The sequence below is a fragment of the Budorcas taxicolor genome, chromosome 15, assembly GCF_023091745.1.
Source record: "Budorcas taxicolor isolate Tak-1 chromosome 15, Takin1.1, whole genome shotgun sequence".
Lineage (NCBI taxonomy): Eukaryota > Metazoa > Chordata > Mammalia > Artiodactyla > Bovidae > Budorcas > Budorcas taxicolor.
The window spans coordinates 45,949,198-45,954,613 of record NC_068924.1 but is presented as its reverse complement, the minus strand read 5'-3'; the positions used below and the strand labels follow the sequence as shown (position 1 = coordinate 45,954,613).

The 5,416-nt window shown below is 42.7% G+C and overlaps 1 pseudogene; it reads right to left on the bottom strand.

Moving 5' to 3' along the window:
• Positions 1 to 425: 425 nt before the first annotated feature.
• On the bottom strand, positions 426 to 3,849 carry LOC128059840 (TBC1 domain family member 12-like; annotated as a pseudogene).
• Positions 3,850 to 5,416: the final 1,567 nt, after the last annotated feature.

Here is a 5,416-nt window from a genome sequence, read left to right as displayed (position 1 = left end):
CCCTCCTTTTTACTAAATATAATTGGAAATATCGTTATGTGACAGAGGCTTTTTCTGGAATGTTATATTTGAAAATGACGCTTATTTAGTTGGGTATGATAAGCCACTGTCTCTTTTCCCCAAAACTATTTTAAAATGTTATTGCATTCAAATGTTACCCCAAATTATGGAGTATGAACTAACCATTTACATTTTTTCTTTTGTAAAATGGCTCTCCCTACAAAATACCTTTTTAAAATAATATTGTCAATAGGTTTTCATTTCTATTGCTTCAGACACAAAATTCAAAATCAGCAGTTTTCCATCTCTCGCTTCTTTTGAACTGCGCCAACTTTCTCCATGCTGCTTACATGGGAAACAAAATACTGTTATAAAAAATGCTTCTTTACGTTTCAATTGGTCTGTTAATTATGAAGATTAGCTGTTCAAAGCAGTACTGTTATTTTGTCTCCTTCTTCAATATCCTTCATATTTGACCCAAAGACCTAAGTCCATTAGTTGGTGCTTTTCTGCATCTGAGTGGCTGCAATACAGCTGAACAGTTTTTCCAGTGTAAGATTCTCTGCCAGTTTATTTAGAAACTGTGTTATGTGAATAGTCTATCTGAAGGAAAATGTCTTCTTATTACTGGAGGATTCTTATCCCACTTCTAAATAAAAATTCCTCCCCATCTCTGCAGAACACATCCTGGACTGGACTGGCCAGATCACGCACAAGAGTGATTTGTGATACCGTGTGAAGATCTAATCTGTCAAGTGTATGTCTAGAGTGAGACCATAAGACTACTTAATATGAAGAAAAAGAGTAAGGAGACTGCCCTCAAAGAATACTTCAAATGTTCCAAAATATATCAACATCTGGCTGCAATCCACACAGAAAAAGGCCAACTGGAATGACTTACGCATGAGATTTCCAATGAAAGCATCTACTGCTTCCAAACTGAGAATGAACACTACCACAATGAAGGACATCCCTCGGACATAACCGACATCAGGTCTGCAGTATGAATATCCTCCTGATGCTAAGCCACTTAAGTCGTGTCCGACTGACTCTGTGTGACCCCGTAGACGGCAGCCCACCAGGCTCCCCCGTCCCTGGGATTCTCCAGGCAAGAACACTGGAGTGGGTTGCCATTTCCTTCTCCAATGCATGAGAGTGAAAAGTGAAAGGGAAGTCGCTCAGTTGTGTCCGACTCTTCGCGACCCCATGGATCGCAGCCTACCAGGCTCCTCCGTCCGTGGGATTTTCCAGGCAAGAGTACTGGAGTGGGGTGCCATTGCCTTCTCTGGAATATCCTCCTAAGATACTATATAAAACATCATGATATGGACCATCCACCTGAAAGAGGTAGAAGGATGGAAAGGCATACAATAATTGAGCTTAATTCCAGACCAGCATCTGGACCATCAACAGATAACACATTCTATATCCTAGAAAAGTATATATTTCGATAGAACTTGTTTCGCTGAAACTTTACCACCATCTCTTTCCTCTGGGGAGGAATGTTGCATAAATTCGGGAGGAATATTGCATAAATTCAGGAGTGATATTCAGTTCACTTAATACAAGGAGACTCCAGGCTTTACCATGAACACTAGGGGGCAATCCCTGCACCTTAATTCTCCAACCTTTCTCCTAACTATGAATTACTTCCCAGCCTGGCAGTATTTCACTGGTCCAAATTACCATTGCATTTGAAATACTTTTTCTTAAATCTGTTTTTTTAACATGCTGCTTTACTTTCTCAATTTAAGGCTCAGCTCAGAGGTCCCATGTTCTTTTCACTGAGGTTAAAGTTTCTTCCACAGATTTGGCAGGAAGAGTTTCTTGGAGTAGCCAAAGATTTCAATGGGACACAAAAGCAATCATCAGTCATATGATGGCCCATACTGGAGAATCAGGATGGAGGTAGAAGGTGACTCGAATTCAGGCTTCTTAGTCTTAAAAACTGAAGCAGTGATTTACAAGCCTCCCTGTTCATTCGTGCTTTGTTCCTGCTGAATGGCTTTTGGATTTTCGGGAGGGACTTTATCGAATAATTTCCAAACAGGAGCATCGTGGACAGCTGATCCGAGCACCTGTTAATCCTATTTGGAAAAGGTTTCAGAGAATCAGGGGCAGATAGAGGGACTGTTTGGAAGAAGAGTGAGAGAATCAAACCCTCTAACTCCCAGCTGCTTCAGGTCCGTGGTTTTCGGTGTCTGCAGCCACCAGGCAACTCCTTTGCAGAAGACTGGCTGCTCATACTAGCAGTGACCTTGTCACCAGGCCCCTCCAAGTGGGCACGACCCCAGGGACAAAGGAAGGAGATCTCAGGGAACTAAGATTGACTTCCTGGCTGACAATTGCTGACTATTGCTGACAATGCTTTCCTGGTACCTCGCTTACAGGGTCCAGCTGGTAAGGAAGGTCACTTCCATGACAGGAGCCTAGAGATGTTTTGAAGACTTTGAGAGAAGTCACCACAATGTATCATAAGTCCTACAGATGAAACCTGGTGGATAGTTTCTTGGGCATGGCTTCCTAGCCTCAGGACAGCAAGTAATAGAGGCTTTTAAAATTCCAACCTGAGATTCCTTATGGAAACCTCCAGCAGAGTAAACTTAAAAGAAGGCCTTTGTGGTAACATTCTTGCTGTACCTCTGTAAATAATCAGGCCATATCTAATAAGGCCACATTCATTTTGTGATCAGGATTCTCTGAGATTCTTTTTGATCAAAAGTGGGGAGACTGTAGGGAAAAAATGTGCATAAATGGAAAAATAAGTGTTTATTCTAAAGCACACCTGAGTTGTCTGATTCTGATTCTGTAAACTGTAGATAACTGATAGCAATGCCAGATAATTCTTGTCTATTGACATGCAAACAAATTCTGTTTCTAGAGAGAAACAGTCAAAAAATCAGTTTTGGCTCTATTTGTACATTTCCATATTCCTGACTTTTAACTGTGTCTGTGCTTGGTAATCTCCTTTGACCTGGTTGTATCACTTTTGTTTTCTATGAATGAGTTAAATAAAATCTTCAACTCATTTTTATTCTTACATCTGTATAAGAGCCATGATTTTACCTGCATTTAAAAATGATCTTTTAATGCCTACTTGGAATTAAACCACCCTTTAATGGTTGATCATGTGTGCCCTGAGCTTTTGCTTCAGCCCCAGAGGGCCTTAGAGAGCAACTTTTCTTAATTTCCATTTTTGTGTATGTGTTTCATATATTAGCAGTGCATGCATGCTCAGTCATTTCAGACATGTCCAACTTTTTGTGACCCCATGGACTGCAGCCCACCAGCCTCCTCTGTCCATGGAATTCTTCAGGCAAGAATACTGGAGTGGGTTGTCATGCCCTCCTCCAGGGGATCTTCCCAGCTCGGGGATCAAGTCCACAACTCTTACATCTGCTGCACTGGCAGGCAGGTTCTTTACCACTAGCACCACCTGGGAGGTGAGGTGAGGGGAAGTCGCTCAGTCGTGTCCAACTCTTTGCGACCCCGTGGACTGTAACCTACTAGGCTTCTCTGTCCATGGGATTCTCCAGGCAAGAATACTGGAGTGGATTGCCATTTCCTTCTCCAGGGGATCTTCCTGACCCAGGGATAGAACCCGGGTCTCCCGCATTGGAGGCAGACGCTTTAACCTCTGAGCCACCAGGGAGAAGTACATGCATATAATTTGCAAATATGTACTGAGGTTGCAGGTCCAACTTTTTCCTCCCAGAATGTGCAATCAAGATTAGAAAATAGTAGGATACATCATGAAAACATCTTGCTACATCGTGTCCTCACCAATTTGGCTTTGGGAAGGTATGACTGTTTTGCTCCTTTATCCCACAGTTCATCCAGAAGAAGCATGCCAACTTTCCTGGTTATATTCCTGAGACTTTGTCCTCTGAAATTAGGGCCTTTATTTTGCTCAATTCTCGAAATGTGCTTGGAACATAGTAAACACTAAATATTTAATGAATTTTACAGTGGTTTAACTCAATATCCTATGTTTAACGATCATTCCTCCTCTGTACTGGCCTTTCTGGCTTAGATATTGGAAACCTCATAACACTGATGTAGATGAACATATTCACTTAAGAGTTATATGGAACTTTCCTTGAAACATGGGACCTCATAAATCTCATTAGTCCCATACCCTTTGATCAGAGCCGTATTCAGTTCCCTGAGGGTGACCAACTGTCCCAACTTAACTGAAACTGAAGGTTTCCTGAGATGGGAGACTTTAGGTATTAAAACAGAGACAGTCCTGAGCAGATCAGGATGGGTTGGTCACCCCAGTTCCAGTGGGTACCTGCTAAAGACTGTTACTTTTTCTCTACAATAAGCTATACATGAGCAGTAGCACATGAACATCAGCTTTCTATGGATTCTAGAAAATAGATTTGTTGATCAATTTTTGGTACTCTACACAGTAGTGCTTGGTCTTGTTCACAAAAGGATGTGAAGTGAAAGTCGCTCACTTGAAAAAGTCGTGTCCAACTCTTTGCCACCCCATGGACTACACAGTCCATTGAATTCTCCAGGCCAGAATACTGGAAATGGGTAGGGTAGCCCTTCCCTTCTCCAGGGGATCTTCACAATCCAGGGATCAAACCCAGGTCTCCAGCATTGCAGGTGGATTCTTTACCAGCTGAGCCACAGGGGAAGCGCTCACAAGAGGATACTGACTTGTGAAGACGTGATGGTAACGTATCCTCTCCCCAGACCATGAAATCAAGTGTGGGTTAGCTGCATATTTATAACCACCCTCCAGCATAGTAGCAACCCAAGCCTCCAGAGGCAGTGGATAAATGATGTAGCCAAAAAAATACCCAAAGCTGGAGATACTACTTCTTGGCAATTTTTGTTCTTCTTTTTCGTAACTGGGCCACCCAAATGAGCCACATACAGGAAATCAGAGGCTGTCCACATGGTGAGATCTGACCGAAGGTCCACTGTGATGTTGCGCAAGGGTGACGTTTCACAGGGTTGTGGCCTCCTACAGCCATAGCAGGGTGGGAGAGAACAACCACTGAATTCAGAGACCACTCTAGTTTTTTTGATCATGGCAAAACCATCCAGGAAGTGCCTGACAAGACCCTTGCCCTCCAGGCAGGCATGGCTTGTTAGATAACCCCTCAATTGTGAGCTAAATAGCACAATCTTTGTACAAAGAGCAGCAGCAATGAAGGGGGTGATAGAAGCAGCTCTTTTTCTGGTGAGAAGTAAAGCTTATACAGAGCCATAAGGATGGACAGCAGAAAAACCACTGGAAGGAGTGTCTTATTTTATTCTCCTCATCTGCCCTGGTCTGTCTTGTTGAGAGCTGGCCAAGGACCCACATATGCTGACTCAGAGCCATGTTAAAAAATATGAGCAGTATCCCATTATTCACTAGAAAGACGTTGGCTTCTGGCAGCTTCTAAGAAGGTGA